Below are 8,869 nucleotides of genomic sequence, written 5' to 3' on the forward strand. Positions count from 1 at the left end.
CGTCTGCAAACTTGCTAACCCATCCTTCGATCTCCTCATCCAAGTCATTAATAAAAATTACAAACAGTAGAGGCCCAAGGACAGAGCCCTGTGGAACACCACTCACCACTGACTTCCAGGCAGAATATTTTCCTTCCACTACCACTCGCTGTCTTCTGTCGACCAGCCAATTCTGTATCCAGACAGCTAAATTTCCCTGTATCCCATTCCTCCTGACCTTCTGAACGAGCCTACCATGGGGAACCTTATCAAATGCCTTGCTGAAGTCCATATACACCACATCCACCGCTCGACCCTCATCAACTTTGGCCCATATCTTTCCAAATCTTTCCTATTCATGAACTTATCCAAATGTCTTTTAAATGATGTCACTGTACCTGCATCCATCACCTGATCTAGCAGTTCATTCCACACACTAACCACACTCTTTGTAAAAACGTTGCCCCTCATGTCCTTTTTAAATCTATCTCCCCTCACCTTAAAAATATGCTCAATGGTTTTGAAATCCTTCACCCTAAGGAAAAGACCTTTGCTGTTCACCTTACCTAGTCCTTCGTGATTTTATAAACCTCTGTAAGGTCACCCCTCGAACTCTTACACTCCAGTGAAAAAGTCCCAATCTCTCCTTACAACTCAAACCCTTATTCCTGGCAATATGCTGGTAAATCGTTTTTGAACCCTCTCCAGTTTAATAATAACCTTCCTATAATGGGACGACCAGAACTGTGACCAGTACTTTAGAAAAGGCCTCACCCACATCTTGTACAACCATAATATGACGTCCCAATTCCAATACCCAAAGATCTGAGCAATAAAGAAAAGTGTGCTAAACATCTTCCTAACCACCCTGTTTACTTGTGACACAACTTTCAAAGAATTATGTATCTCAACCCCTAGGTCTCTCTCTGTTCTACAACGCTACCCAAGGCCCTCCCAGTGTTTGTTTTACCAAAATGCATTTCCTCACATTTAGCCAAATTAAATTCCACCTGCCACTCCTCAGCCCATTGGTCCAATTGATCAAGATTCCTTTGTAATCCTAGATAACCTTCTTCACTTTCCACTACACCACCAGTTTTTGGTGTCATCTGCAAACTTACTAACCACGCCTCCTATATTCCCATCCAAATCATTCATATAAATCACAAACAAAAGTGGACACAGAACTGATTCCTGTGGAACACCACTGATCACAGACCTCCAGTCCAAAACAATGAACCCTGCACCACCTCCCTCTGTATCCTCCTGTGAAAGCAATTTGTATCCAATTAGGAAGCTCACCCTGAATCCCATGTGATCTAACTTCACTAACCAGTCTACCATACGGAGCCTTGTCAAAGGCTTCACTAGAGTCCAAGTAAACACCTACTGCTCTGCTCTCATCAATCTTTTTGATTATTTCCTCAAAAAACTCAATCAAGTTTGTGTGGCATGACTTCCAATGCACACAAAGTCACGGCTGACTATCCCTAATCAGTCCTTGCCTCTTCAAATGCGTGTACATCCGACCTCTCAGGATCACCTCCAACAACTTACCCACCACCAATGTCAGACTCACTCAAAGGGTTGTGAAATTTTGGAACTCTGCAATCCAGAGGACTGTGGCTGCTCAGCCATTGCATGTATTGAAGACAGAGATCAAAATAAATTTGGACAAGAAGGCAGGAAGATGGAGCTGAGCTGAAGATCAACAATGATCTGCCTGAATGGGGAAGAAGACACTGACAGCTGAACAGTCTCCTCCTGAACCTATTTCTTATGTTTTTAAACTAGGCTTCAATCCTCTTCATTATTGAAGATTGAAGAGTAATCTGATCATAGTGTTCAAAATGTTAAAAGGATTTGACCCAGAAAACAGTTTCCTCTGGTGAGATTGGTCAAGAACAATGGGTTTTTCTCAAAACTGATAATAAAATTCTTGAACCCTGACTCCCAAAAGGCAGAGGGCGGCACGGTGACACAGAGGGCGGCACGGTGGAACAGAGGGCGGCATGGTGGCAGAGGGTGGCACGGTGACACAGAGGGCGGCATGGTGGCAGAGGGTGGCACGGTGACACAGAGGGCAGCACGGTGACACAGAGGGTGGCACGGTGGCACAGGGCAGCACGGTGACACAGAGGGCAGCACGGTGGCACAGAGGGTGGCACGGTGGCAGAGGGTGGCACAGTGGCACCGAGGGTGGCACGGTGGCAGAGGGCAGCACGGTGACACAGAGGGCGGCATGGTGGCACAGAGGGCAGCACGGTGGCAGAGGGCAGCACGGTGACACAGAGGGCAGGACGGTGGCAGAGGGCGGCACGGTGGCACAGTGGTTAGCACTGCTGCCTCACAGCGCCAGAGACCTGGGTTCAATTCCCGCCTCAGGTGACTGACTGTGTGGAGTTTGCACGTTCTCCCCGTGTCTGCGTGGGTTTCCTCCGGGTGCTCCGGTTTCCTCCCACAGACCAAAAATGTGCAGGTTAGGTGAATTGGCCGTGCTAAATTGCCCGTAGTGTTAGGTAAGGGGTAAATGTAGGGGTATGGGTGGGTTGCACTTCGGCGGGTCAGTGTGGACCTGTTGGGCCGCAGGGCCTGTTTCCACACTGTAATGTAATGTAATCTAAGGATGCTGGGGGTTAATTGGAATGCTTAAGTCTGAAATAAATAACTTTTTAAATTAGGTGAGAGGATCAAGTGGTCCGGAGCAAATTGAGTTGGGGTCCTCAGCCCAACCATCTTCAGTTGCTTCATTAATGACGTGCCCTCTATCGCAAAGTGGGGATATGTGCTAATGATTGCACAGTGTTCAGTACTGTATATGACTGCTCAGATACTGAAGCAGTCCGTGATCAAAGGCAGCAGACTTGGGGTGATAAATGGCCAGCAACATTTGCACCACACAATGCCAGGTAGTGATCATCCCCTGCTAATGTAGTCAACTCAGCCACATTAGGGAGATTTAAACAATCCTTAGGTAAGCACATGGATGAGTTTGGGATAGTGTAGTGAGATGAGCTGAGAATAGTTCACAGGCTGGTGCAACATCGAGGGTCGAAGGGCCTGTTCTGCGCTGTATTGTTCTATGTTCTATAAGTGAGAAACAAATCAGCAGCCCTGGCATTCAGGTGATGTCTATTACTGAATTTCCCTGCTGGGCAAAATCTTGGGGATTACCATTTACCAGAAACCTCACTGGAGCAGCCTTAAAACATACTGTGACCACGAGCAGATCAGAGGCTGGGAAGTTTGCAGCAAGTAACTGACCTCATGTCTCTTCAAAGCCTGTCCATCACCTACAAGGCACAAGGCAGGCATGCATTCAAATACCTTGCTCTTGCTTAGTTGAGCTTCAAAAACATTCAAGACCATCCAGGTCAAAGCAGCCTGTTTGATCAGCATCTCATTCATCATTTTAAACATTGACAGCCTCCACCACCAGGGGGCTGTAATGTGTACTATTTAAAAAATATACTGCACCAATAGCACCCACCAAAACCATCATCATCACGACCTGATTGGATGTGGCAGCAGATACCTGGGAACACCACCCTGTGCATGTTCCCCTCCGAGCCACTCCCCATCCTGACTTGGAAATATATCACCATTCCTTCACTGACACTGGGGCAAAATCCTGAAATTCCCTTCCTAACAACATCGTTTTGTCAGCCTAGCCCAACAGGCTGGGTCACTTCCACCTGCTCAATGCTCGACAAATGCTGATTTTACTGTCAACACCCATAGGCCTTGAGCAAATAAGGAAAGTCGATCAGAATGCTGGACTGTACAAGAGGGGTTGAATGGTCTCCATTCGTTCTGAATGTTCCGAAGTGCAATCCACAAAAGAAGAGGACTCGCAGAAAGCTGTCTTTAAATGAGAGAGAGTGGAGTAATTATCCATGACCACAGAAGATAACTGCTGGGACCTAAATGGCTGGGGGGAGGGGTGAGGGGTGAGGGGTGCTATCAAAGGAACTCTTAAAGTCCTCAGATCCCAATTTCTCCTCAACTCCGAGTAAGCCAAATCGAAGGATCTCCTTATTCAAATATTTGATCTTTTAACATGATTGATTATACAAAACCAAACTGTGTTCAAAGTTGGTGGGAATCTTTTCATATTGATGACTAACAGAGGATAATTATCAAGCTTGCCTGCTGTGGTTTTTTTCTTCAATTTATTCTGTGATAGGATTTGGGTATTGAAGAAGGGCTTATGCCCGAAACGTCGATTCTCCTGTTCCCTGGATGCTGCCTGACCTGCTGTGCTTTTCCAGCAACACATTTTCAGCTCTGATCGCCAGCATCTGCAGACCTCACTTTCTCCTTTGGGTATTGATAGCATGGGCAACCAATTCCTAACTACTCTCAAACTGAGTTGCTTGCTTGGCCTGTTCATAGGCAGTTCAGAGAGAACCACGTTACAGTGGATCTGGAATCACATCTAGGTTAAACCAGATAAAGTCAACAGATTTCCTTCCCTAAGAAACATAAGTGAATGGGATGGGTTTTTACGATGATCAATGATTGTTATCGTGTTTACCATTAGTGAGTCTACCTTTATATTACAGATTCATTTACTGAATTTCAAACTCCACCAGCTGCTGTGGTAGCATTTGAACCAGAGTACTGGCCTGGCCCTCTGGATTACACAGCAATCCCTGTGTACTGGCCTGGCCCTCTGGATTACACAGCAATCCCTGTGTACTGCTGCATACCATTTTCAAATGACATCCTTGCATGTAGATCTTTCATTAAAACATTCCACTTAACCCTCACACAATTGTCAATTATTCAACCAGTTATCATGTTCTGCTACAATAAGGACCATTGGGAATCACGAATTAATTGCCATGAGGCTCATTGAGGATAGTAACAGGCAATGGCCTGGCCACCTGCAACTCATCACCTGAGTCCTTTGAGGCCCAGGTTCAAGTCCCACCTGCTCCAGACGTGTGCAGTAACACCTCTGAACAGGGTGATTAGAAATATAGGTTAATTTAAAATAAAGCAGACTCAGGGATGGGTCTGTCCCAGGCTGGGAATAGCCTATGCACGCTATGAGTAATCAGATCTTCTATAATGCGATGATTGCGTCCTTGAGCAACCCCACGTTATAGAAAAATCCCACTTTAGAAACAGCACTTAAAGTGTTGGCAATGTACTCACTTTACAGCCAATTTATATTTTAAAAGCATGTGCTTTAGAAACAGGGTCCCCAATTCTTTTTTTTTTTGCATGTGCACACACTCACACTGATCCAGCTCTCGAAAGGACAACACCCGAGTGGCCAGTGACAAGCTGTGCCCTTCACAAAAAAGGGCAGTGCTGTGTGATCAAACAGTGAAGGGGAGGGCAGGGACTAAATCAAAATAGAATTGGAGGGGGAAATAATGCACTCCACTCCCTGCGGCGCCCACCTCTCCCTGCACACTCATGTTTATTTTTTTCTTTTTTTTTCTTTTTAAAAATCTTTTTTAACCCCCACACTACCACCTAACTGCGGTAGTGCTTATTTTTTCCCCAATTCTTCTATTGTGTCATAGCGAATTCGCGTTGAGGAAATGCATCACAGCAGAGTGACCTGTAGTGGCTTTATTTTGGTATTCAGCAATAAAGGATGTTCCTATCTAGTCAGGGTTCCTGACTTAATATATCTACGTTGATCTTTGTTTCAAAACTTCCACACATTGTATGGTGTTAATACGATGGGAAATACAGGGTAGAATCTTATCAGGCACTGAACAAAGTGGAATACGGTAAAAATATAGGAAAGATGTGTCAGAAGTGAAGGGAGTCGCTACACGAAGTTGAGTTAGGCCCATCTCAACATTGGGAGCATTGAGCTACATTTCCCAGCAGAGTTCCTTGGGTCCCCGTGGATATTGCTCTGACCCTGTGTCCTGTGAAATTGCCAACGCCGTGAGTGAGTTCCATTCATTCTTTTTATTCCCTTCATTCATTCATGGGATGAGGGCATCACTAGGCAGAATTTATTGCCCATCCCTAATTGCCCAGAGGGCACTTAAGAGTCAACTACATTGCTGTGGGTCTGGAATCACATGTAGACCAGACCAGGTGAGGGTGGCAATCTCCTACCTTAAAGGACATTAGTGACCCAGATGGGTTTTCCAACAATTAACAATGGATTCATGGTCATCATTCAATTCTTAATTCCAGATTTTTTTTTATTGGATTCAAATTCCACCACCTGCTGTGGTAGGATTCACACCCAGGTCTCCAGAACATTAGCGGTATCGCTTCCCCTCCCCATCCCACCTTAAGAAGCTGGAGAAGCAGCAGATTTCCCAGTCACAGACTCACATTCCACTCAGGGAACAGCCACACCTCATGGCAAATGGACAGGTCCACATAGGCCCTGCCTCACCTCCACACGCCCAGAGCCCCACTGGTCACTGGGTCGCAATCACACGTTGGATCACTGCCATGATCTTGCTGGTTTTAGTCCTGACTGAACATTGGCAGGTTACATGCTGATCAACTCCATGACCACTATAGCACTTTAACCCTCACTCAACACCACCCACAGCACAGGCCCTTTCACACATGCCCAGCTGCTGCAGGTACATCAGACAAGAAACAAAGGCTTTGAACATCTTCTGCAGAGACAGAGACAAATTAAAATACCAGTAGTTTGCCTCCTAAATGTAGTTGAAACTCATCATCTGACTTCAGAGATGTTTTTTGAGTGGGAGGTTGATTGTGCAAGCTTCATCTGTCCATGATTTTAAAGAGAATTAGTTTATTGACATGGACCCATAGCAGTAAACCGGGCAGCACCAGCACTGAGGGTGGTCATGCCCTGTGAGTGCATTCAGTGTCCACGCATCATTATCCCGAGCTGATGGAATGGCCTGATCTATTCTCTGTCTTAACAGCTCCATAAATGAATGTTGGATTAGCTGTGTTTCCGAGGATTTGCTGGGAATGTTGGCAATCCCAGTGAATCATACTGAAAACTTTCTATTGATTCAGCTCCCAGCTGGCAGACTGCAGCATCAGAATGGGAGGAGAGAGGGTGGTTAGAAAAACATCTCCTGTACGTTGGAAAATCTTCAGTCAGCATGCACCTCCTGTTTAATCTCGACCATTTCTAAACTCCTGTCTCCACTTTTATGAACAAATGGAGTTTCATAATTTCCTAAACTCTGTAGTCAATAAAGCACATACATTTGTAATCACTAGATCATCTGGTCTCATGATGTTAACTGAGGAATAACTATTGGCCCAGGATGCTGAGTCTGCCTCATCCACTTGTTCTCGAACATACTCAACCACGTACATCCCACCCTGAGTCTGTTCTGCCGTTCAATTAGATTGTGAAGAATCCATATCTCAATCCCATTCAGCAGTGGGAATAGATTCTGCATAACCTCCTCTACTGACTCCTTTTAACATTTTAAATACCTTGATGAGATCACTCCCCAAACTTCTAAATTCAAGGGATTGCAGCCTAGCTTTTGCAAACTGACCTTACAATTTAACATCTTCAGTTTTTCTTTCAGCACTTTGTTCATTTAGATTAGATTAGATTAGATTCCCTTCGGCCCAACAAGTCCACACTGACCCTCTTAAGAGTAACCCACCCAGACCCATTTCCCTCTGACTAATACACCTAACACTACGGGCAATTTACCATGGCCAATCCACCTGACCTGCACGTCTTTGGACTGTGGGAGGAAACCCACGCAGACACGGGGAGAATGTGCAAACTCCACACAGACAGTCGCCCGAGGCTGGAATCGAACCTGGTGCTGTGAGGCAGCAGTGCTAACCACTGAGCCACCGTGCCGCCCCTTACAAAAGGGTTGTGACAAAATGAGAAAAATCCTGGGCCCAGGAAAGGGGATTCTGGGATTTCCACTTATGTCATCAAAGGGATTCATCAACAAAACACAGAGAGGACAATTAATTTGTGTCACAGTACAGGTGTCCCCTGCTATCCGAAAGTAGAATGTTCCAATGAAACCATTTGTAAGCCAAAAATGGTGTAAAGTGAAGAAGTAATTACCATTAATTTCGCTGGGAAAATGAAAAATAACCTACCAAATAACACACAAAACCTAAAACAACATGAACACTTTGTAAAAGCAGGAATGATATGATAAATACACAGCCGATATACATCAGCAATAATGTATGTACAGTGGGGTCTCACTCACCAGGATCAGGAAGACAGAGAACACACTGGAGGGCTGAGAGGTGGTGGTGGTGATGGTATGTTAGACAGAGTCAGAGTTTGGGGTGTTGGGAGGAACAGGAGACTGGGGTGTAGGAGGGAGAGGCAGAGAGTCATCTATTAACACTTACAGGGAAGATGCTGGCGGCACTACCCTCATTGTGTGTGCTTTTCCTTAAAAGTGAAAATCCACTTTCGTTAGTGAAAACTGATACTAATGTAGGTCTTTCGTAAAAGTGAATTGGTGTAAAGCAACTGTTTGAAAAGGGAATTACTTTGGGTTACATCAAACAATGGTCTGAGTCTCAGATCAACCCGAATCAATCACTGTGAGGTGACTTTAGTTGAACACAGATGTGAGCCATACTTAAAGTTGCATCAAAGATGGCACCTCCGACAGTGCGGCACTCCCTCAGCACTGACCCCCTGACAGTGCGGCACTCCCTCAGCACTGACCCCCTGACAGTGCGGCACTCCCTCAGCACTGACCCTCCGACAGAGCGGCACTCCCTCAGCACTGACCCTCCGACAGTGCGGCACTCCCTCAGCACTGACCCTGTGGTAATGCAGCACTCCCTCGGCACTGACCCTCTGATAATGTGGCACTCCCTCAGCACTGACCCTCCGACAGTGCAGCACTACCTCAGCATTGACCATCTGACAGTGCGGCACTCCCTCACCACTGACCCTCCAACA

This window comes from Chiloscyllium plagiosum, chromosome 30, assembly GCF_004010195.1.
Source record: "Chiloscyllium plagiosum isolate BGI_BamShark_2017 chromosome 30, ASM401019v2, whole genome shotgun sequence".
NCBI classification, from domain to species: Eukaryota; Metazoa; Chordata; class Chondrichthyes; order Orectolobiformes; family Hemiscylliidae; genus Chiloscyllium; species Chiloscyllium plagiosum.